Here is a 27,343-nt window from a genome sequence, read left to right on the forward strand (position 1 = left end):
TTTCTGTATAGTGTGTACAGATAGGAATATGATTTTATTCAACTCAACTAATGTAACTGAACGAAATTAATGGTGTTAGTTAATGAATAAATATTGTTAAATATATATTTGAAAATGCATATGAGTTAACTATGTTATACTCTGGCATCAGTCTGACAATATTAGTGAATATAACATGGCGTCTAACGACGTATCCCGCCTTATCATGATAGTCTCAATCCTTTTACGTGCTCCTCTTCTCTCCCTCTTCCTCCACGTAGTCTTGCCAGTAATATCGTTCTTCGTCTGTACATGTGTTGACATTAATGTTATGTGTATGTTATCTCCATATACCCTTGTCTACCTGCTTTCTGTATGTTGCTCCGTTATTATTGGAATAGCTGACGCGATTGTTGAATCAAAACAGTAAGAGTAATCTGTCATGAATACTCTACTCTATCACAAGACAATGCTATGCGCCACATTACTGATTGTTTCAAGCAACATCATGTAAGTAGGATAGTGAGTGAAAGAATGTTCACGTCCCATGTGCATAATTCATATATTGTATTATATCAAATGTGATACCAATGTTATATCTTGATGTTAGGAGATTCCATGTGCTTTAGTGTGTTCTTACTCAACGACGGATGTTCGCTCCTGGTATAGAAGTCAACACATTGTTGTTATATATTTACATGAACAATAAAACCTTTTTACGCTAACATCACCGACTCAGTCCTCATTACCGTGGAAACGTATATGTCGTAGGACGTTTGTTCAGACATCTATTTACAGAAGGTCCTTCACTCTAAAACACGGCCTGTGTTGTTCTTGAGAACCCCGTCATATCTCTGACAAGAGACGAGGTAATGGCAGCAGTTCAGGGTGATATTGTGCAACCTGTGTTGTTCTTGAGAACCCCGTCATATCTCTGACAAGAGACGGGGTAATGGCAGCAGCTCAGGATGGTATTGTGCAGCCTCAGCAGAAAAAAAGTCTCACAGAAGTGTGTCAGAGGGGCCGTGACCCCAATGACCTCTGGGTCAAATCCGTCAGTGTTCCATCACTCAGATGTTGGTAGACGTTTTGTGATCTATAGGGATCTATTCTAAGTTTAGATTAGTTCAAACGAGTTCTGTTTGTAATTTGACTGGATTGTGAACCTTATCTGAACAATGCTATAAAATCAGCCTGAAGACGTGTTTTCCATTTGTGTTGACTATTCATGGTTCTGTTTTAGAGGGCGGTGGGGTAGCCTAGTGGTCAAAGCGTTGGCTCGTCACGCCGAAGGCCCGGGTTCGATTCCCCAAATGGGCACAATGTGTTAAGCCCATTTCTGGTGTCCCCAGCCGTGATATTGCTGGAATATTGCTAAAAGCGGCGTAAAACTAAACTCAGTCAGTCAGTCAGTCTGTTTTAGATATATGAAACCCGTGAAGATCCGGGGTAGAAGTGGCCTTCAGTAACCCATGCTTGTCGTCAGAGGCGACTAACGGGATCGGGTGGTCAGACTCGCTGACTTGGTTGATACATGTCATCGTATCTCAATTGCGTAGATCGATGCTCATGCTGTTCATCACTGGATTGTCTGGTCCAGACTTGATTGTTTACAGACCGCCGCCGTATAGCTGGAATATTGCTGAGTGTGGCGTAAAACTAAACTCACTCGCTCACTTGGATATATGAAAGCAGTGATGTGACATGCGACCTGAGAATCACAAGGTAGCATGAATGTTGAGATGTCATTGCTGTTCCTGCTCTGTCAGGTGGTACTAGTACAATACTCTGCATGGTAATACCAATGTCATCCTGCTCTGTCAGGTGGTACTAGTCCCATACTCTGGATGGTCATACCACTGTGATCACTATCTGTCAGGTGGTACTAGTCCCATACTCTGCATGGTCATACCACTGTGATCCTGCTCTGTCAGGTGGTATTAGTCTCATACTCTACATGGTCATACCACTGTGATCACTATCTGTCAGGTGGAACTAGTCCCATACTCTGCTAGGTCATACAACTGTCATCCTGCTCTGTCAGATGGTACTAGTCTCATAATCTACATGGTCATACCACTGTGATCACTATCTGTCAGGTGGAACTAGTCCCATACTTTGCAAGGTCATACCACTGTGATCACTATCTGTCAGGTGGTACTAGTCCCATACTTTGCAAGGTCATACCACTGTGATCACTATCTGTCAGGTGGTACTAGTCCCATACTTTGCAAGGTCATACCACTGTGATCACTATCTGTCAGGTGGTACTAGTCCCATACTCTGCAAGGTCATACCACTGTGATCACTATCTGTCAGGTGGTACTAGTCCCATACTCTGCATGGTCATACCACTGTGATCCTGCTCTGTCAGGTGGTACTAGTCCCATACTCTGCATGGTCATACCACTGTGATCACTATCTGTCAGGTGGTACTAGTCCCATACTGCTGTCGTACCATGGTCATACCACTGTGATCCTGCTCTGTCAGGTGGTACTAGTCCCATACTCTGCATGGTCATACCACTGTGATCCTGCTCTGTCAGGTGGTACTAGTCCCATACTCTACATGGTCATACCACTGTGATCCTGCTCTGTCAGGTGGTACTAGTCCCATACTCTACATGGTCATACCACTGTGATCCTGCTCTGTCAGGTGGTACTAGTCCCATACTCTACATGGTCATACCACTGTGATCCTGCTCTGTCAGGTGGTACTAGTCCCATACTCTGCATGGTCATACCACTGTGATCCTGCTCTGTCAGGTGGTACTAGTCCCATACTCTACAAGGTCATACCACTGTGATCCTGCTCTGTCAGGTGGTACTAGTCCCATACTCTACATGGTCATACCACTGTGATCCTGCTCTGTCAGGTGGTACTAGTCCCATACTCTACAAGGTCATACCACTGTGATCCTGCTCTGTCAGGTGGTACTAGTCCCATACTCTGCATGGTCATACCACTGTGATCACTATCTGTCAGGTGGTACTAGTCCCATACTCTGCATGGTCATACCACTGTGATCCTGCTCTGTCAGGTGGTACTAGTCCCATACTCTGCATGGTCATACCACTGTGATCCTGCTCTGTCAGGTGGTACTAGTCCCATACTCTGCATGGTCATACCACTGTGATCCTGCTCTGTCAGGTGGTACTAGTCCCATACTCTGCAAGGTCATACCACTGTGATCACTATCTGTCAGGTGGTACTAGTCCCATACTCTGCAAGGTCATACCACTGTGATCCTGCTCTGTCAGGTGGTACTAGTCCCATACTCTTCATGGTCATACCACTGTCATCACTATCTGTCAGGTGGAACTAGTCCCATACTCTGCATTGTCATACCACTGTGATCACTATCTGTCAGGTGGTACTAGTCCCATACTCTGCATGGTCATACCACTGTCATCCAGGTCTGTCAGGTGGTACTAGTCCAATACTCTGCATTGTAATACCACTGTCATCCTGCTCTGTCAGGTGGTACTAGTCCCATACTCTGGATGGTCATACCACTGTGATCACTATCTGTGAGGTGGTACTAGTCCCATACTCTGAATGGTCATACCACTGTGACCCTGCTCTGTCAGGTGGTACTAGTCCCATACTCTGCATGGTCATACCACTGTGATCCTGCTCTGTCAGGTGGTACTAGTCTCATACTCTACATGGTCATACCACTGTGATCACTATCTGTCAGGTGCAACTAGTCCCATACCCTGCAAGGTCATACCACTGTCATCCTGCTCTGTCAGATGGTACTAGTCCCATACTCTGCAAGGTCATACCACTGTGATCCTGCTCTGTCAGGTGGAACTAGTCCCATAGTCTACATGGTCATACCACTGTGATCACTATCTGTCGATCATGTACACAGAAAATGATTACAGATAACTCCAGTTGTCTAGTTACACCATACCTTCCTCATCGAGACAGGCCTGACTTGTTGGGTGACACCTGGACACTTTCTCTGACGTTGTGTCACTTTCTGTTGACAACAGACACAGCAACACATCATAATGGATTTGAGAATAATTCTGCTTGTCGTGTTCAGTAAGTTGGATTTAAGGTGAATAGATGGGTTACAGGCCATGCTCGACATGTATAAAGGCTATATTGTCTACTATTGGGGTATAAAGGCTATATTGTCTGCTATTGTGGCATAAAGACTATATTGTCTACTATTGTGGTATAAGGGCGATATTGTCTATTACTGTGGTATAGAGGCTATATTGTCTACTATTGTGGTATTAAGGCTATATTGTCTACTATTGTGGTATAAATGTTACATTGTCCACTATTGTGGTATAAAGGCTATATTGTCTATTATTGTGGTATAAAGGGTATATTGTCTACTATTGTGGTAAAAAGGTTATATTGTCTACTATTGTGGTATAAAGGCTATATTGTCTACTACTGTGGTATAAAGGCTATATTGTCTACTATTGTGGTATAAAGGCTATATCGTCTACTATTGTGGTATAAGGCTATATTGTCTACTATTGTGATATAAAAGCTATATTGTCAACTATTGTGGTATAAAGGCTATATTGTCTACTATTGTGGTATAAAGGGTATATTGTCTACTATTGTGGTATAAAGGCTATATTGTCTACTATTGTGGTATAAAGGCTATATTGTCTACTATTGTGGTATAAAGCTATATTGTCTACTATTGTGGTATAAAGGCTATATTGTCTACTACTGTGGTATAAAGGCTGTATTGTCTACTATTGTGGTATTAAGGCTATATTGTCTAATATTGTGGCACAAAGGCTATATTGTCTACTATTGTGGTATAAAGGCTATGTTGTCTACTATTTTGGTATAAAGGATATATTGTCTATTATTGTGGTATAAAGGCTATATTGTCTACTATTGTGGTATAAAGGGTATATTGTCTACTATTGTGGTATAAAGGCTATATTGTCTACTATTGTGGTATAAGGTTATATTGTGTACTATTATGGTATAAAAGCTATATTGTGTACTATTGTGGTATAAAGGCTATGTTGTCTACTATTGTGGTATAAAGGCTATATTGTCTAATATATATCATTGTCGAACTGAAGTAGAGTAGGGACAAAGTCCTTACCACGAGGTGTCTGCACTAAAAGCACAGTGTTTATGCATCACCCCTAAGTAATGATGAGAGCAGGTAAAAAAGTATGGTACAAGTCAAAAAAGAAAATTACATGGGACATCATTTTTGGCACTGGCATGTCAATGAAGTCTTAGTAAGGCCTTGAATATCGTAACCCTGAGCAGGAGCAGCATGACTCTCCTGGTAACAGATTTTTCACGATTGTACCTCAATTGTTGTGAAACCTCAACACCAAAGGCTGGAGCTGTTTGTGTGATGCTCCACATGAAGGGAGGTTGACTGTTGGAAGCTGAAATCATCCCTTTTGTCATGCAGCTTTGCTTTATGGTGTATAAATTGTTTTCGTCACGATATGGCTGAGATATTGCCGATGTGACGTTAAATATTAACTCACTCACTCATGCAGTTTTGCTTCATGGTGCATACATTGTTTTCGTCACGATATGGCTGAGGAGATATTGCCGATGTGACGTTAAATATTAACTCACTCACTCATGCAGCTTTGCTTTATGGTGTATACATTGTTTTCGTCACGATATGGCTGAGATACTCACTCACTCATGCAGCATTAAAGAGTTTCTTGTCACCATGGATCTGCATGCTTAGATCTGAATAGGAAACACATGAGGCGGTTCCACAGGTGGTCTATATTTCAAGCTCTGGTGGTTACATCAGTGGAAGGGAGTTGACTGTTTGATTGCTATTGAACAATAATGGATTAACCTTAGTTTCCTGGTCACGTTACCTTGTTTTGCCTCTGCCATGTGCACACAGAAACAGATACGGTAGGAGAGAGCAAGGCTGGGGCTAATGTCTCCCTGCTACACTGTACACAGTTGTTATATAGGGAAAAAACAAACAGTTTACATTATCTTGTTTTACCTCTGCCATGTGCACACAGAAACAGATACGGTAGGAGGGAGCAAGGCTGGGGCTAATGTCTCACTGCTACACTGTACACAGTTGTCATATAGGGGAAAAACAAACATTTTACATTATCATGTTTTGCCTCTACCATGTACACACAGAAACAGATACGGTAAGAGGGAGCAAGGCTTGGGCTACTGCCTCACTGCTACACTGTACACAGTTGTTATACAGGAGAAAAACAAACAGTTTACATTATCTTGTTTTACCTCTGCCATGTGCACACAGAAACAGATACGGTAAGAGGGAGCAAGGCTGGGGTTAATGTCTCACTGCTACACTGTACACAGTTGTCATATAGGAGAAAAACAAACATTTCACATTATCATGTTTTGCCTCTGCCATGTGCACACAGAAACAGATACGGTAAGAGGGAACAAGACTTGGGCTACAGTCTCACTGCTACACTGTACACAGTTGTTATATAGGAGAAAAACAAACATTTTACATTACCTTGTTTTGCCTCTGCAATGTGCACACAGAAACAGATACGGTAGGAGGGAGCAAGGCTGGGGCTACTGTCTCACTGCTACACCGTACACAGTTGTTATACAGGAGAAAAACAAACATTTTACATTATCTTGTTTTACCTCTGCCATGTGCACACAGAAACAGATACGGTAAGAGGGAGCAAGGCTGGGGCTAATGTCTCACTGCTACACTGTACACAGTTGTTATATAGGGAAAAACAAACAGTTTACATTATCTTGTTTTACCTCTGCCATGTGCACACAGAAACAGATACGGTAGGAGGGAGCAAGGCTGGGGCTAATGTCTCACTGCTACACTGTACACAGTTGTTATATAGGGAAAAAACAAACATTTTACATTATCTTGTTTTACCTCTGTCATGTGCACACAGAAACAGATAAGGTAGGAGGGAGCAGGGCTGGGGCTAATGTCTCACTGCTACACTGTACACAGTTGTTATATAGGGAAAAAACAAACAGTTTACATTATCTTGTTTTACCTCTGCCATGTGCACACAGAAACAGATACGGTAAGAGGGAGCAAGGCTGGGGCTAATGTCTCACTGCTACACTGTACACAGTTGTTATCTAGAAGGAAAACAAAGAGTTTACACTATCTAGTTTTACCTCTACCATGTGCACACAGAAACAGATACGGTAGGAGGCAGCAAGGCCGGGGATAATGTCTCACTGCTACACTGTACACAGTTGGTATATAGGAGAAAAACAAACATTTTACATTATCTTGTTTTACCTCTGCCATGTGCACACAGAAACAGATACGGTAGGAGGGAGGAAGGCTGGGGCTAATGTCTCACTGCTACACTGTACACAGTTGCTATCTAGGGGGAAAACAAAGAGTTTACATTATCTAGTTTCACCTCTGCCATGTGCACACAGAAACAGATACGGTAGGAGGCAGCAAGGCCGGGGATAATGTCTCACTGCTACACTGTACACAGTTGCTATCTAGGGGTAAAACAAAGAGTTTACATTATCTTGTTTTACCTCTGTCATGTGCACACAGAAACAGATACGGTAAGAGGGAGCAAGGCTGGGGCTAATGTCTCACTGCTACACTGTACACAGTTGTTATATAGGGAAAAAACAAACAGTTTACATTGTCTTGTTTTACCTCTGCCATGTGCACACAGAAACAGATACGGTAAGAGGAAGCAAGGCTGGGGCTAATATCTCACTGCTACACTGTACACAGTTGTCATATAGGAGATAAACAAACATTTTACATTATCTTGTTTTACCTCTGCCATGTGCACACAGAAACAGATAAGGTAGGAAGGGGCAAGGCTTGGGATAATGTCTCACTGCTACACTGTACACAGTTGTCATATAGGAGAAAAACAAACATTTTACATTATCTTGTTTTACCTCTGCCATGTGCACACAGAAACAGATAAGGTAGGAAGGGGCAAGGCTTGGGCTACTGTCTCACTGCTACACTGTACACAGTTGTCATATAGGAGAAAAACAAACAGTTTACATTATCTTGTTTTACCTCTGCCATGTGCACACAGAAACAGATACGGTAGGAGGGAGCAAGGCTGGGGCTAATGTCTCACTGCTACACTGTACACAGTTGTTATATAGGGAAAAAACAAACATTTTACATTATCCTGTTTTACCTCTGTCATGTGCACACAGAAACAGATAAGGTAGGAGGGAGCAGGGCTGGGGCTAATGTCTCACTGCTACACTGTACACAGTTGTTATATAGGGAAAAAACAAACAGTTTACATTATCTTGTTTTACCTCTGCCATGTGCACACAGAAACAGATACGGTAAGAGGGAGCAAGGCTGGGGCTAATGTCTCACTGCTACACTGTACACAGTTGTTATCTAGAAGGAAAACAAAGAGTTTACACTATCTAGTTTTACCTCTACCATGTGCACACAGAAACATATACGGTAGGAGGCAGCAAGGCCGGGGATAATGTCTCACTGCTACACTGTACACAGTTGGTATATAGGAGAAAAACAAACATTTTACATTATCTTGTTTTACCTCTGCCATGTGCACACAGAAACAGATACGGTAGGAGGGAGGAAGGCTGGGGCTAATGTCTCACTGCTACACTGTACACAGTTGCTATCTAGGGGGAAAACAAAGAGTTTACATTATCTAGTTTCACCTCTGCCATGTGCACACAGAAACAGATACGGTAGGAGGGAGCAAGGCTGGGGATAATGTCTCACTGCTACACTGTACACAGTTGCTATCTAGGGGTAAAACAAAGAGTTTACATTATCTTGTTTTACCTCTGTCATGTGCACACAGAAACAGATACGGTAAGAGGGAGCAAGGCTGGGGCTAATGTCTCACTGCTACACTGTACACAGTTGTTATATAGGGAAAAAACAAACAGTTTACATTGTCTTGTTTTACCTCTGCCATGTGCACACAGAAACAGATACGGTAAGAGGAAGCAAGGCTGGGGCTAATATCTCACTGCTACACTGTACACAGTTGTCATATAGGAGATAAACAAACATTTTACATTATCTTGTTTTACCTCTGCCATGTGCACACAGAAACAGATAAGGTAGGAAGGGGCAAGGCTTGGGATAATGTCTCACTGCTACACTGTACACAGTTGTCATATAGGAGAAAAACAAACATTTTACATTATCTTGTTTTACCTCTGCCATGTGCACACAGAAACAGATAAGGTAGGAAGGGGCAAGGCTTGGGCTACTGTCTCACTGCTACACTGTACACAGTTGTCATATAGGAGAAAAACAAAAATTTCACATTGTCTTGTTTTACCTCTGCCATGTGCACACAGAAACAGATACGGTAAGAGGGAGCAAGGTTGGGGCTAATGTGTCACTGCTACACTGTACACAGTTGTCATATAGGAAAAAAAACAAACATTTTACATTATGTTGTTTTACCTCTGCCATGTGCACACAGAAACAGATACGGTAGGAGGGAGCAAGGCTGGGGCTAATGTCTCACTGCTACACTGTACACAGTTGTTATACAGGAGAAAAACAAACATTTTACATTATCTGGGATTTGTATTTGACTCATCTATGAATGCAGAGTCCCATGTAAACAAAGTATGCAGACATGCATATTTTAATATTCGAAACATTGCCCAAATACGTCGATTTGTAAATCTTAAGACCGTAACATCTCTTGTTCAGTGCTGTGTTGTGTCCCATTTAGATTACTGCAATGCTCTTCTAATTGGACTACCAAAGCAATTGATTGCAAAGCTGCAGCGCGTTCAGAATTGTGCAGCTAGACTCGTGACAAAGACACAGAAAGACAGCCACATTTCTCCAGTGCTAAAGAAACTTCATTGGTTGAAGGTGGCAGACAGAATCACTTATAAAGTGCTCCTGTTAACCTTCAAAGCAAGGACAGGCCTAGCCCCTGTGTATCTCCAGGAACTCCTCCAGGAATACAAGCCACCAAGGTCTCTTAGATCCATTGGACAAAGCATGCTGTGTGTTCCACACGCAAGAACCACCACCTATGGAGATCGATCATTCGCCAGAGCAGCTCCACGACTCTGGAATGATCTGCCAATAAAACTGAGACTTATAAATAACTTGGCAACCTTTAAAACCAATCTCAAGACTCACCTATTCTCAAAGACATACGCCTAGACAGAGTGGACCTTGCTTATACATGTGACATGCATCCTCTCAAAGCGCTTTTGAGCAGTTATACTGACTGGATTCTTGCGCTATATAAGTTCTTAGTTGATGATGATGATGATGATGATGATGATGATGATAAATTAGAAGACTTTCGATTGGATAAATGTCAGTGCATATGAAACCGCACTCCACAGTTTCATGGGTAGTATGTCTCTAACTTACCCAGTTACGACGGGCAATATTGACGACCATGACGGTTTGACACCTTTGAAAATTGAAATCAAAGTCACTTTGAAAATCCGACTATAATTATCACGAAAAGGTTTTCTTCATATTTTTGAGAATATAATAATGTATAAGTATCATGTAAGAGGTGGAAATACATTGGACCTAAAGGTATATCATAAATGGTTATTTGAAATCAAAAGTCCTTTAAAAACTAGTTTTAAACCTACAAGAGTTATGTCCTTTCCAATATCGATATTGTTTGTTATGACATTTAGTACAATTTGACAGCTATGTGTTAGGTGTTCTATATGTATGGATCAATGTCAGCCAGTGCATTACAAGTTTTGTAGCAGCTATTCTCGGGGAAATCATTACTCATTTATCACGTGACTGTGACTAGGTGCCCGTCTATTTTTACAGTTCGCCTCACCATTGACTTGTCTGTCATTGACTTGAACGTAGCCACTAGTACTGGCCTTTTGCCAACAGAGAGGTTCACATTAAAGTAATATTGCCACTGTGCCAGGATAACTACGTGCAGAGCCAAACATATTAAATTATAAACTACTGGTTAGGAGTTCCTCAGTAACCTTCAGTGACTAATCCTTGGTAGTGAGTGAGTTAAGTTTTACGCCGCACTCAGCACAATACCAACTATATGGCGGCGGTCTGTAAATAATCGAGTCTGGGCCAGATAATCCAGTGATCAACAGTACGAGCATCGTTCTACGCAATTGGGATACAATGGCATGTGTCAACCAAGTCAGCGAGCCTGACCGACCGTTACGACAAGCATGGGTTACTGAAGATAAATTCTGACCGGGCTCATCACGGGTTAATCCTTGACACAAATTGATACTATTTCCCCAACAGATCTGCCTGGTGTCAGTTCAGATATTAAAAGACTGCCTGGTGGATGAATGAAGGTGTGATCTATCGATCTATTGTACACGACGTGTCAAAGCATACTTGCACAGAAATATTAACAAAACCTTGTACTCAACTGTTCAAAATCAACCACATTCTTGTACACAATTATACTTAACATCGTTTAGCATGGCACGGACTATTCTGTTGTTAAGAGTGAGAGGATTCATCGATGATCTATCCATCAGTTCCCTAACTGGTAATAGATCATCTGGTCATTTCCAGGCACGTAGCCCTCTCTCCAACCATTTCTGAATGCGACATTGACAAGTTTTCCGGATATGTGTCTAACTCTATACAATTTCCTCAGACGTACTGGACCCTGTTGTTGCAAAGTGCATTGAGGGGTAAAGCTCAGGAAGTTAGTTTATTCTGCCTCACCTGTTGATAGGAGTCCTGACAATCATGTTGTGAAGCCTGCAGTTTTCAGGCTCATGAAGTGGTTCCTGTATCTAATAGACAATGGTTTAGGTGTACCAAGGGATGAAAGGGATGAAGGCAGAATGGGACAAGATGTGAATGGCCAGCAGTCGTGACTTGACCAACAGAAGGGTTCAAGCATCAAGAATTGAGGGGATGGCCTAAAAGTCGGGCCGGGCCGGGCCAAGGCGGGCCAAATATATAATTGGCTAATAAACCCATTAACGATCACCATGCCTACAATTAATTAATGCAACATACACGCATGGTAATAATGATCAATCAGAAGCCATAAACGCGTACCATAATAACTTTATTACGAGTAAATCGGCTAAAACTCAGGAAGACGAGAAGCCTGTGAACTGGCTGACCGAGGTTACGTCTAAAAGTCGAATCGTTAAACGAAACAGGATTTAAAACGTATAAATACTTCAGTCAATTCCGATACACATTTCCATCGGTTTATTACATCTATATCCAATCACATACTACCCCATAATTTCATTATTCATCGTATTTAAAGCATGCCCACCTTTATATGATACGATCTCTCCCCCACACTCTCAACATTATCTCGGCCACAATTGTTCGGTCCGGCTTGACTTGAGCCGTCAAAGGCAACTCAAACGTAACACACGTATCTTGAATTGTGTTTAAATCCATAGAATGGTATTATATCTACTAAATATCGCTTTGTAATGTTATAAAATGCCACATGTAAAGAAAACGGCTCCGTTAAAGTGAAGCCCTTGTCTCTCATTTTTCAACATAGCCTCAATCAAAAGTGTTTAGTCTCTGTTCAGCCCGACGTGGCCCGTGCTGTCAAAAACACCTTAAACCTCACACAAGTATCTTGAAATTTATTTATTTCCTTAGATTAGTATTATATCTACCTACATATCACTTCACAGAGTCTCAAAGCGTAGTATTTGAAGCAAAAGCGTTGGTCAAAGTGAAGCTATCTTTTCTACTTATCCTCAACAAAGACACTGTATCACAATCATTCGGTCTGCCGTGGCCCGGGCTCTTAAAAACAACTTAAACCCCACATATGTATCTTGAAATGTGTTTAAATCCATAGATCAGTATTATATCTACCTAACTATCAATGTGTAATGTTATCAAATGCCACATGTAAAGAAAACAGGCTTGTTAAAGTGAAGCCATTTTCTCTCTCCATTCTCAACATAGCCTCAATCAAAAGTGTTCAGTCTCTGTTCAGCCCGACTTTGCCCGTGCTGTCAGAAACAACTTCAATCTCACACATGTATCTTGAAATGTATTTATATCCATAGATTTGTATTATATCTACCTACATATCACTTCACAAAGGCACAAAGCGTAGTATTTGAAGCAAAAACGTTGCTGAAAGTGAAGCTATCTTTTCTATATATTCTCAAGAAAGACACAGTATCACAAGCATTCGGTCCGCTTTGGCCCGGACTCTCAAAAACCCCACACATGTATCTTGAAATGTGTTTAAATCCATATATTTGTGTTATATCTACCTAACTATCAATGTGTGATGTTACAAAATGCCACATGTAAAGATAACTGGCTGGTTAAAGTGAAGCTTTCTCTCTCCATTCTCAACATAGCCTCAATCAAAAGTGTTTAGTCGCTGTTCAGCCCGGCTTGGCCCGTGCTGTCAAAAACAAACTAAACATCACACATGTATCTTGAAATGTGTTTATATCCATAGATTAGTATTATATCTACCTACATATTACTTCACAGAGGCCCAAAGCCTAGTATTTGAAGTAAGCACCTTGCTCAAAGTGAAGCTGTTTTTTCTATACATTCTCAACAAAGACACAGTATCACAAGCTTTCGGTCCGGCTAGGCCCGTGCTGTCAAAAACACCTTAAACCTCACAGATGTATCTTGAAATGTGTTTAAATCCAGATATTGGTATTATATCTACCTAAATATCACTTTGTAATGTTATAAAATGCAACATGTAAAGATAACTGGTTCGTTAAAGTGAAGCCCTTTTCTCTCTCCATTCATAACATAGCCTCAATCATAAGTGTTTAGTCTCTCTACAGCTCGGCTTGGCCCGTGCTGTCAAAAACACCTTAAATCTCACACATATATCCTGATTTGTGTTTAAATCCATAGATTAGTGTTGTATCTACCTAAATATCACTTCATAGAGTCTCAAAGCGTAGTATTTGAAGCAAACACCTTGCTCAAAGTGAAGCCCTATTTTCTATACATTCTCAACAAAGACACAGTATCACAAGCTTTCGGTCCGGCTTGGCCCGGGCGCTCAAACGCACCTTATACCTCACAGATGTATCTTGAAATGTGTTTAAATCCATAGATTGGTATGATATCTACCTAAATATCACTTTGTAATGTTATCAAATGCAACATGTAAAGATAACTGGTTCGTTAAAGTGAAGCCCTTTTCTTTCGCCATTCATAACATAGCCTCAATCAAAAGTGTTTAGTCTCTCTACAGCTCGGCTTGGCCCGTGCTGTCAAAAACACCTTAAACCTCACACATATATCCTGATTTGTGTTTAAATCCATAGATTAGTGTTATATCTACCTAAATATCACTTCATAGAGTCTCAAAGCGTAGTATTTGAAGCAAACACCTTGCTCAAAGTGAAGCCCTATTTTCTATACATTCTCAACAAAGACACAGTATCACAAGCCTTCGGTCCGGCTTGGCCCGGGCGCTCAAACGCACCTTATACCTCACAGATGTATCTTGAAATGGGTTTAAATCCATAGATTGGTATGATATCTACCTAAATATCACTTTGTAATGTTATCAAATGCAACATGTAAAGATAAGTGGTTCGTTAAAGTTAGCCTTTTTCTCTCTCCATTCACAAGATAGCCTCAATCAAAAGTGTTTAGTCGCTGTTCAGCCCGACTTGGCCCGTGCTGTCAAAAACACCTTAAACCTCACACATGTATCTTGAAATGTGTTTAAAGCCATAGATTAGTGTTATATCTACCTACATATCACTTGACAGAGTCTCAAAGCGTAGTATTTGAAGCAAGCACCTTGCTCAAAGTGAAGCCCTATTTTCTATACATTCTCAACAAAGACACAGTATCACAAGCTTTCGGTCCGGCTTGGCCAGGACGCTCAAACGCACCTTATACCTCACACATGTATCTTGAAATGTGTTTAAATCCATAGATTGGTATTATACCTACCTAAATATCTCTTCACTGAGTCTCAAAGCGTAGTATTTGAAGCAAACACCTTGCTCAAAGTGAAGCTTTCTTTTCTACATATTCTCAACAAACAGTATCACAAGCGTTCTGTACGCCTTGGCCCGGTCTCTCAAAAACAACTTAAAACCCCACACATGTATTCTGATTTGTGTTTATATCCATAGATTAGTATTATATCTACCTAAATATCACTGTGTGATGTTATAAAATGCAACATGTAAAGAAAACTGCTCCGTTAAAGTGAAGCCCTTGTCTCTCCCAAAACACAACATAGCCTCAATCAAAAGTGTTTAGGCGCTGTTCAGCTCGGCTTGGCCCGTGCTGTCAAAAACACCTTAAAACCACACACATATATCCTGATTTGGGTTTAAAGCCATAGATGGGTGTTATATCTACCTAAATATCACTTCATAGAGGCCCAAAACGTAGTATTTGAAGCAAACACCTTGCTCAAAGTGAAGCCCTATTTTCTATACATTCTCATCAAAGACACAGTATCACAAACTTTCGGTCCGGTTTGGCCCGGGCGCTCAAACGCACCTTATACCTCACAGATGTATCTTGAATTGTGTTTAAATCCATGGTATTATATCTACCTAAATATCACTTTGTAATGTTATAAAATGCAACATGTAAAGATAACTGGTTCGTTAAAGAGAAGCCCTTTTCTCTCTCCATTCATAACATAGCCTCAATCAAAAGTGTTTAGTCTCTCTACAGCTCGGCTTGGCCCGTGCTGTCAAAAACACCTTAACACCTCACACATATATCCTGATTTGTGTTTAAATCCATAGATTAGTGTTATATCTACCTAAATATCACTTCATAGAGTCTCAAAGCGTAGTATTTGAAGCAAACACCTTGCTCAAAGTGAAGCCCTATTTTCTATACATTCTCAACAAAGACACAGTATCACAAGCCTTCGGTCCGGCTTGGCCCGGGCGCTCAAACGCACCTTATACCTCACAGATGTATCTTGAAATGGGTTTAAATCCATAGATTGGTATGATATCTACCTAAATATCACTTTGTAATGTTATCAAATGCAACATGTAAAGATAAGTGGTTCGTTAAAGTTAGCCTTTTTCTCTCTCCATTCACAAGATAGCCTCAATCAAAAGTGTTTAGTCGCTGTTCAGCCCGACTTGGCCCGTGCTGTCAAAAACACCTTAAACCTCACACATGTATCTTGAAATGTGTTTAAAGCCATAGATTAGTGTTATATCTACCTACATATCACTTGACAGAGTCTCAAAGCGTAGTATTTGAAGCAAGCACCTTGCTCAAAGTGAAGCCCTATTTTCTATACATTCTCAACAAAGACACAGTATCACAAGCTTTCGGTCCGGCTTGACCAGGGCGCTCAAACGCACCTTATACCTCACACATGTATCTTGAAATGTGTTTAAATCCATAGATTGGTATTATACCTACCTAAATATCTCTTCACAGAGTCTCAAAGCGTAGTATTTGAAGCAAACACCTTGCTCAAAGTGAAGCTTTCTTTTCTACATATTCTCAACAAACAGTATCACAAGCGTTCTGTACGCCTTGGCCCGGTCTCTCAAAAACAACTTAAAACCCCACACATGTATTCTGATTTGTGTTTATATCCATAGATTAGTATTATATCTACCTAAATATCACTGTGTGATGTTATAAAATGCAACATGTAAAGAAAACTGCTCCGTTAAAGTGAAGCCCTTGTCTCTCCCAAAACACAACATAGCCTCAATCAAAAGTGTTTAGGCGCTGTTCAGCTCGGCTTGGCCCGTGCTGTCAAAAACACCTTAAAACCACACACATATATCCTGATTTGGGTTTAAAGCCATAGATGGGTGTTATATCTACCTAAATATCACTTCATAGAGGCCCAAAACGTAGTATTTGAAGCAAACACCTTGCTCAAAGTGAAGCCCTATTTTCTATACATTCTCAACAAAGACACAGTATCACAAACTTTCGGTCCGGTTTGGCCCGGGCGCTCAAACGCACCTTATACCTCACAGATGTATCTTGAATTGTGTTTAAATCCATAGATTGGTATTATATCTACCTAAATATCACTTTGTAATGTTATAAAATGCCACATGTAAAGATAACTGGTTCGTTAAAGTGAAGCCCTTTTCTCTCTCCATTCATAACATAGCCTCAATCAAAAGTGTTTAGTCTCTCTACAGCTCGGCTTGGCCCGTGCTGTCAAAAACACCTTAAACCTCACACATATATCCTGATTTGTGTTTAAATCCATAGATTAGTGTTATATCTACCTAAATATCACTTCATAGAGTCTCAAAGCGTAGTATTTGAAGCAAACACCTTGCTCAAAGTGAAGCCCTATTTTCTATACATTCTCAACAAAGACACAGCATCACAAGCTTTCGGTCCGGCTTGGCCCGGGCGCTCAAACGCACCTTATACCTCACAGATGTATCTTCAAATGGGTTTAAATCCATAGATTGGTATGATATCTACCTAAATATCACTTTGTAATGTTATCAAATGCAACATGTAAAGATAACTGGTTCGTTAAAGTGAAGCCCTTTTCTCTCTCCATTCATAACATAGCCTCAATCAAAAGTGTTTAGTCTCTCTACAGCTCGGCTTGGCCCGTGCTGTCAAAAACACCTTAAACCTCACTCATATATCCTGATTTGTGTTTAAATCCATAGATTAGTGTTATATCTACCTAAATATCACTTCATAGAGTCTCAAAGCGTAGTATTTGAAGCAAACACCTTGCTCAAAGTGAAGCCCTATTTTCTATACATTCTCAACAAAGACACAGTATCACAAGCTTTCGGTCCGGCTTGGCCCGGGCGCTCAAACGCACCTTATACCTCACAGATGTATCTTCAAATGGGTTTAAATCCATAGATTGGTATGATATCTACCTAAATATCACTTTGTAATGTTATCAAATGCAACATGTAAAGATAAGTGGTTCGTTAAAGTTAGCCTTTTTCTCTCTCCATTCACAAGATAGCCTCAATCAAAAGTGTTTAGTCGCTGTTCAGCCCGACTTGGCCCGTGCTGTCAAAAACACATTTAACCTCACACATGTATCTTCAAAATGTGTTTAAAGCCATAGATTAGTGTTATATCTACCTACATATCACTTGACAGAGTCTCAAAGCGTAGTATTTGAAGCAAGCACCTTGCTCAAAGTGAAGCTGTCTTTTCTATACATTCTCAACAAAGACACAGTATCACAAGCTTTCGGTCCGGCTTGGCCAGGACGCTCAAACGCACCTTATACCTCACACATGTATCTTGAAATGTGTTTAAATCCATAGATTGGTATTATACCTACCTAAATATCTCTTCACTGAGTCTCAAAGCGTAGTATTTGAAGCAAACACCTTGCTCAAAGTGAAGCTTTTCTACATATTCTCAACAAACAGTATCACAAGCGTTCTGTACGCCTTGGCCCGGTCTCTCAAAAACAACTTAAAACCCCACACATGTATTCTGATTTGTGTTTATATCCATAGATTAGTATTATATCTACCTAAATATCACTGTGTGATGTTATAAAATGCAACATGTAAAGAAAACTGCTCCGTTAAAGTGAAGCCCTTGTCTCTCCCCAAACACAACATAGCCTCAATCAAAAGTGTTTAGTCGCTGTTCAGCCCGGCTTGGCCCGTGCTGTCAAAAACACCTTAACACCTCACACATATATCCTGATTTGTGTTGAAATCCATAGATTAGTGTTATATCTACCTACCTAAATATCACTTCACAGAGGCTCAAAGCGTAGTATTTGAAGCAAACACCTTGCTCAAAGTGAAGCCCTATTTTCTATACATTCTCAACAAAGACACAGTATCGCAAGCTTTCGGTCCGGCTTGGCCCGGGCGCTCAAACGCACCTTATACCTCACAGATGTATCTTGAATTGTGTTTAAATCCATAGATTGGTATTATATCTACCTAAATATCACTTTGTAATGTTATCAAATGCAACATGTAAAGATAACTGGTTCGTTAAAGTGAAGCCCTTTTCTCTCTCCATTTACAATTTAGTCTCAATCAAAAGTGTTTAGTCTCTGTTCATCCCGGCTTGGCCCGTGCTGTCAAAAACACATTAAAACCTCACACATGTATCTTTAAATGGGTTTATATCCATAGATTTGTATTATATCTACCTATATATCACTTCACACAGTCTCAAAGCGTTGTATTTGAGGCAAACACCTTGCTCAAAGTGAAGCTATCTTTTCTACATATTCTCAACAAACAGTATCACAAGCGTTCTGTACGCCTTGGCCCGGTCTCTCAAAAACAACTTAAACCCCACACATGTATTCTGATTTGTGTTTAAATCCATAGATTGGTATTATATCTACCTAAATATCACTGTGTGATGTTACAAAATGTCACATGTAAAGATAACTGGTTCGTTAAAGTTAGCCCTTTTCTCTCTCCATTCACAATATAGTCTCAATCAAAGTGTTCAGTCTCTGTTCAGCCCGGCTTGGCCCGCGCTGTCAAAACACCTTAAACCTCACACATGTATCTTGAAATGTGTGTTTAAATCCATAGGCTGGTATTATATCTACCTGAATATCGCTTTGTAATGTTATCAAATGCAACATGTAAAGATAACTGGTTCGTTAAAGTGAAGCCCTTTTCTCTCTCCATTCATAACATAGCCTCAATCAAAAGTGTTTAGTCTCTCTACAGCTCGGCTTGGCCCGTGCTGTCAAAAACACCTTAAACCTCACTCATATATCCTGATTTGTGTTTAAATCCATAGATTAGTGTTATATCTACCTAAATATCACTTCATAGAGTCTCAAAGCGTAGTATTTGAAGCAAACACCTTGCTCAAAGTGAAGCCCTATTTTCTATACATTCTCAACAAAGACACAGTATCACAAGCTTTCGGTCCGGCTTGGCCCGGGCGCTCAAACGCACCTTATACCTCACAGATGTATCTTCAAATGGGTTTAAATCCATAGATTGGTATGATATCTACCTAAATATCACTTTGTAATGTTATCAAATGCAACATGTAAAGATAAGTGGTTCGTTAAAGTTAGCCTTTTTCTCTCTCCATTCACAAGATAGCCTCAATCAAAAGTGTTTAGTCGCTGTTCAGCCCGACTTGGCCCGTGCTGTCAAAAACACATTTAACCTCACACATGTATCTTCAAAATGTGTTTAAAGCCATAGATTAGTGTTATATCTACCTACATATCACTTGACAGAGTCTCAAAGCGTAGTATTTGAAGCAAGCACCTTGCTCAAAGTGAAGCTGTCTTTTCTATACATTCTCAACAAAGACACAGTATCACAAGCTTTCGGTCCGGCTTGGCCAGGACGCTCAAACGCACCTTATACCTCACACATGTATCTTGAAATGTGTTTAAATCCATAGATTGGTATTATACCTACCTAAATATCTCTTCACTGAGTCTCAAAGCGTAGTATTTGAAGCAAACACCTTGCTCAAAGTGAAGCTTTCTTTTCTACATATTCTCAACAAACAGTATCACAAGCGTTCTGTACGCCTTGGCCCGGTCTCTCAAAAACAACTTAAAACCCCACACATGTATTCTGATTTGTGTTTATATCCATAGATTAGTATTATATCTACCTAAATATCACTGTGTGATGTTATAAAATGCAACATGTAAAGAAAACTGCTCCGTTAAAGTGAAGCCCTTGTCTCTCCCCAAACACAACATAGCCTCAATCAAAAGTGTTTAGTCGCTGTTCAGCCCGGCTTGGCCCGTGCTGTCAAAAACACCTTAACACCTCACACATATATCCTGATTTGTGTTTAAATCCATAGATTAGTGTTATATCTACCTAAATATCACTTCACAGAGGCTCAAAGCGTAGTATTTGAAGCAAACACCTTGCTCAAAGTGAAGCCCTATTTTCTATACATTCTCAACAAAGACACAGTATCGCAAGCTTTCGGTCCGGCTTGGCCCGGGCGCTCAAACGCACCTTATACCTCACAGATGTATCTTGAATTGTGTTTAAATCCATAGATTGGTATTATATCTACCTAAATATCACTTTGTAATGTTATCAAATGCAACATGTAAAGATAACTGGTTCGTTAAAGTGAAGCCCTTTTCTCTCTCCATTTACAATTTAGTCTCAATCAAAAGTGTTTAGTCTCTGTTCATCCCGGCTTGGCCCGTGCTGTCAAAAACACATTAAAACCTCACACATGTATCTTTAAAATGGGTTTATATCCATAGATTTGTATTATATCTACCTATATATCACTTCACACAGTCTCAAAGCGTTGTATTTGAGGCAAACACCTTGCTCAAAGTGAAGCTATCTTTTCTACATATTCTCAACAAACAGTATCACAAGCGTTCTGTACGCCTTGGCCCGGTCTCTCAAAAACAACTTAAACCCCACACATGTATTCTGATTTGTGTTTAAATCCATAGATTGGTATTATATCTACCTAAATATCACTGTGTGATGTTACAAAATGTCACATGTAAAGATAACTGGTTCGTTAAAGTTAGCCCTTTTCTCTCTCCATTCACAATATAGTCTCAATCAAAGTGTTCAGTCTCTGTTCAGCCCGGCTTGGCCCGCGCTGTCAAAACACCTTAAACCTCACACATGTATCTTGAAATGTGTGTTTAAATCCATAGGCTGGTATTATATCTACCTGAATATCGCTTTGTAATGTTATAAAATGCAACATGTAAAGAAAACTGCTCCGTTAAAGTGAAGCCCTTGTCTCTCCCCAAACACAACATAGCCTCAATCAAAAGTGTTTAGTCGCTGTTCAGCTCGGCTTGGTCCGTGCTGTCAAAAACACCTTAAACCTCACAGATGTATCTTGAAATGTGTTTAAAGCCATAGATGGGTGTTATATCTACCTACATATCACTTCAGAGTCTCAAAGCGTAGTATTTGAAGCAAAACGTCGCTGAAAGTGAAGCCCTATTTTCTATACATTCTCAACAAAGACACAGTATCACAAGGTTTCGGTCCGGCTTGGCCAGGGCTCTCAAACGCACCTTATACCTCACAGATGTATCTTGAAATGTGTTTACATCCATAGATTGGTATTATATCTACCTAAATATCACTTCACTGAATCTCAAAGCGTAGTATTTGAAGCAAACACCTTGCTCAAAGTGATGCTGTCTTTTCTATACATTTTCAACAAAGACACAGTATCACAAGCTTTCGGTCCGGCTTGGCCCGGGCACTCAAACGCACCTTATACCTCACAGATGTATCTTGAAAGCCATAGATTGGTATTATATCTACCTAAATATCACTTTGTAATGTTATCAAATGCAACATGTAAAGATAAGTGGTTCGTTAAAGTTAGCCCTTTTCTCTCTCCATTCACAAGATAGCCTCAATCAAAAGTGTTTAGCCTCTGTTCAGCCCGGCTTGGCCTGCGCTGTCAAAAACTACTTAAACCTCACACATATATCTTGATTTGTGTTTAAATCCATAGATTTGTGTTTTATCTACCTAAATATCACTTCACAGAGGCTCAAAGCGTTGTATTTGAAGCAAAAACGTCGCTGAAAGTGAAGCCCTATTTTCTATACATTCTCAACAAAGACACAGTATCACAAGCTTTCGGTCCGGCTTGGCTCGGGCGCTCAAACGCACCTTATACCTCACACATGTATCTTCAAATGGGTTTAAATCCATAGATTGGTATTATATCTACCTAAATATCACTTTGTAATGTTATCAAATGCAACATGTAAAGATAAGTGGTTCGTTAAAGTTAGCCCTTTTCTCTCTCCATTCACAAGATAGCCTCAATCAAATGTGTTTAGCCTCTGTTCAGCCCGGCTTGGCCTGCGCTGTCAAAAACTACTTAAACCTCACACATATATCTTGATTTGTGTTTAAATCCATAGATTTGTGTTATATCTACCTAAATATCACTTCACAGAGGCTCAAAGCGTTGTATTTGAAGCAAAAACGTCGCTGAAAGTGAAGCCCTATTTACTATACATTCTCAACAAAGACACAGTATCACAAGCTTTCGGTCCGGCTTGGCTCGGGCGCTCAAACGCACCTTATACCTCACAGATGTATCTTGAAATGGGTTTAAATCCATAGATTGGTATTATATCTACCTAAATATCACTTTGTAATGTTATAAAATGCCACATGTAAAGATAAGTGGTTCGTTAAAGTTAGCCCTTTTCTCTCTCCATTCACAATATAGTCTCAATCAAAAGTGCTTAGTCTCTGTTCAGACCGGCTTGGTCCGTGCTGTGAAAAAACAAATTAAAACCTCACACATGTATCTTGAAATGTGTTTATATCCATAGATTAGTATTATATCTACCTACATATCACTTCACATTCTGTGCACAATCCGACATTCTTGAACTGTTTATTACCTTAAAGTTCTCCATGTCCCACAAGAGATCGGGAATGTCAGCCACCTTGGCTCCGGACAGTGACCTTGTCACGATCCCTTCTTTCTGCGTGTAACGTCCAACATACTTCAGTAACGAGTCGCCAACAAGTAATGCAGACATTTTCAGATCAGATGATTTGAATATAGGCTGCTACTGCCCAGCTTGGCCAGTTTTATATGGATGCATTTGGAGAAATCTAGGCGAGACACTGTGGATTTAATGAAAACATACTTCTCCCACTGCTCTACTCTGCGTGTTCAGGAAAATAGGATTATCTGAAACGCTTTAAAGTTTACAACATCAGGAAACGGCATCTCAGAGTAACCTTTGGCAAAGCTCTCACAGTGAAAACAATGTTCTCCCGAGCCTGAGCTGGGCAAGACAGTGTCATTGCCGTGGGTGTGTTTTCATACTTTCGTATGTTCAAATTATATAACCATAACATCTCATACGGCAAGTCATTTTAGCTGATACCTTCTGATATTTATTAAATTACTGATATGTTCAAATCGTGTCATGAATAGCTTCAGCCGGCTATCTATATCTGTACTAGTATGAATTGATGTTTATACTGTGGAAACTGTACGGAGAACATCCTGTATTCTGAAACCACTAAAAAAAACCACCTCTTTCAAGCATTTCATGTCATATAATTGGGTATAATATCTTCTGATATTTATTAAGTTAAGTATATGTGTAAATCATATCACGAATAGCTTCAGCCTTCAAAAGGTATCGGACCTAGTATTCATTAATGTTTATACTCTGGAACATAACACGAGTGGAAGCATAAATAATTATATATAATTATTTATGCTTCCACAGCCTGTATATACAACAGAACAAATGCCTCATTTTTAGCATTACTAATTTAGTCAGTGATTACATGCCCCTCTGTGATAAACGTTATGAAGAAACGGTGGAGTAATAATAAATAACACTGAAGGCCCCTGAACGGTAATTAAGGACAACAATGGAGTATGTTAATTGAATCACAACACCTAGCTGATTGCAATTAGTCAAGGGGCAATTAAGCAAGCTGGATACAGGTGTAATTAACAGGTGTATTAATTTCATTAGCCCGCACAGAGCCAGATTGAACACTGGGCTTCACTTTAAGCAACGTGTTAGATTCAAATACATGAACAAAGCTTTGAGCCTCAATGAAGACGTATTTAGGTAGATATAATACTAATCTATGGAATGAAACACAAATCAGGACATATGTGTGGGGTTAAGGTTGTTTTTGAGAGCCCGGGCCAAGCCGGACCGAAAGCATGTTATACTATGTGGTTGTTGAGAATGTATAGAAATTAGGGCTTCACTTTAAGCAACGTGTTTGTTTCAAATACTACGCTTTGAGACTCTATAAAGACGTACTTAGGTAGATCTAACACTAATCTATGGATATAAACACATTTCAAGATACATGTGTGAGGTTTAGTTTGTTTTTGACATCACGGGCCAAGTCGGGCCGAACAGCGACTAAACACTTTTGATTGAGGCTATGTTGTGTTTGGGGAGAGAAAAGGGCTTCACTTTACCGAACCAGTTATCTTTACATGTGGCATTTTGTAACATCACACAGTGATATTGAGGTAGATATAATACTAATCTATGGAATGAAACACAAATCAGGACATATGTGTGGGGTTAAGGTTGTTTTTGAGAGCCCGGGCCAAGCCGGACCGAAAGCATGTTATACTATGTGGTTGTTGAGAATGTATAGAAATTAGGGCTTCACTTTAAGCAACGTGTTTGTTTCAAATACTACGCTTTGAGACTCTATAAAGACGTACTTAGGTAGATCTAACACTAATCTATGGATATAAACACATTTCAAGATACATGTGTGAGGTTTAGTTTGTTTTGACATCACGGGCCAAGTCGGGCCGAACAGCGACTAAACACTTTGATTGAGGCTATGTTGTGTTTGGGGAGAGAAAAGGGCTTCACTTTACCGAACCAGTTATCTTTACATGTGGCATTTTGTAACATCACACAGTGATATTGAGGTAGATATAATACTAATCTATGGAATGAAACACAAATCAGGATATATGTGTGGGGTTAAGGTTGTTTTTGAGAGCCCGGGCCAAGCCGGACCGAAAGCATGTTATACTATGTGGTTGTTGGAATGTATAGAAATTGGGGCTTCACTTTAAGCAACGTGTTTGCTTCAAATACTACACTTTGAGACTCTATAAAGACGTACTTAGGTAGATCTAACACTAATCTATGCATATAAACACATTTCAAAATACATGTGTGAGGTTTAGTTTGTTTTTGACATCACGGGCCAAGTCGGGCTGAACAGCGACTAAACACTTTTGATTGAGGCTATGTTGTGAATGGAGAGAGAAAAGGGCTTCACTTTAACGGAGCAGGTTTCTTTACATGTGGCATTTTGTAACATCACACAGTGATAATTAGGTAGATATAATACTAATCTATGGAATTAAACACAAATCAGGATATATGTGTGAGGTTTAAGGTGTTTTTGAGAGTCCGGGCCAACCGGACCGAGCGCTGTGATACAGTGTCTTTGGTGAGAATATGTAGAAAAGAGAGTTTCACTTTCAGCAACGTTTTTGCTTCACATACTACGCTTTGAGACTCTGTGAAGTGATATTTAGGTAGATCTAACACTAATCTATGGATATAAACACATTTCAAAATACATGTGTGAGGTTTAAGCTGTTTCTGACAGCCCGGACCAAGTCGGGCCGAACGGCGACTAAACACTTTTGATTGAGGCTATGTTGTGTTTGGGGAGAGAAAAGGGCTTCACTTTACCGAACCAGTTATCTTTACATGTGGCATTTTGTAACATCACACAGTGATATTTAGGTAGATATAATACTAATCTATGGAATTAAACACAAATCAGGATATATGTGTGGGGTTAAGAATGTTTTGAGAGCCCGAGCGAAGCCGGACCGAAAGCATGACTGTGATACTGTGTGGTTGTTGAGAATGTATAGAAAATAGGGCTTCACTTTAAGCAACGTGTTTGTTTCAAATACTACGCTTTGAGACTCTATAAAGACGTACTTAGGTCGATATAACTCTATTCTAGAGATATAGACAGACATCAGGATACATGTGTGAGGTTAAAGGTGTTTTTGACAGCACGGGCCAAGTCGGGCTGAACAGAGACTAAACACTTTTGATTGAGGCTATGTTGTGAATGGAGAGAGAAAAGGGCTTCACTTTAACGGAGCAGGTTTCTTTACATGTGGCATTTTGTAACATCACACAGTGATATTTAGGTAGATATAATACTAATCTATGGAATTAAACACAAATCTGGACACATGTGTGAGGTTTAAGGTGTTTTTGAGAGTCCGGGCCAACCGGACTGAACGATGTGATACAGTGTCTTTGGTGAGATTATGTAGAAAAGAGAGCTTCACTTTCAGCAACGTTTTTGCTTCACATACTACGCTTTGAGACTCTGTGAAGTGATATTTAGGTAGATCTAGCACCAATCTATGGATATAAACACATTTCAAAATACATGTGTGAGGTTTAAGCTGTTTCTGACAGCCCGGACCAAGTCGGGCCGAACGGCGACTAAACACTTTTGATTGAGGCTATGTTGTGTTTGGGAGAGAAAAGGGCTTCACTTTACCGAACCAGTTATCTTTACATGTGGCATTTTGTAACATCACACAGTGATATTTAGGTAGATATAATACTAATCTATGGAATTAAACACAAATCAGGATATATGTGTGGGGTTAAGAATGTTTTTGAGAGCCCGAGCGAAGCCGGACCGAAAGCATGACTGTGATACTGTGTGGTTGTTGAGAATGTATAGAAAATAGGGCTTCACTTTAAGCAACGTGTTTGTTTCAAATACTACGCTTTGAGACTCTATAAAGACGTACTTAGGTCGATATAACTCTATTCTAGAGATATAGACAGACATCAGGATACATGTGTGAGGTTAAAGGTGTTTTTGACAGCACGGGCCAAGTCGGGCTGAACAGAGACTAAACACTTTTGATTGAGGCTATGTTGTGAAAGGGAGAGAGAAAAGGGCTTCACTTTAACGGAG

The 27,343-nt window shown here is 40.1% G+C and overlaps 1 protein-coding gene across 1 annotated transcript in view; it reads left to right on the plus strand.

The window, feature by feature from the left end:
• LOC124257273 (protein draper-like) overlaps nt 1–27,343 on the plus strand; it is a 200,260-nt gene that overhangs the window by 66,486 nt on the left and 106,431 nt on the right. The window lies entirely within an intron of this gene.

The sequence above is a fragment of the Haliotis rubra genome, unplaced genomic scaffold, assembly GCF_003918875.1.
Source record: "Haliotis rubra isolate DU_JTF1 unplaced genomic scaffold, ASM391887v1 Scf655, whole genome shotgun sequence".
Classification (NCBI taxonomy): Eukaryota; Metazoa; Mollusca; class Gastropoda; order Lepetellida; family Haliotidae; genus Haliotis; species Haliotis rubra.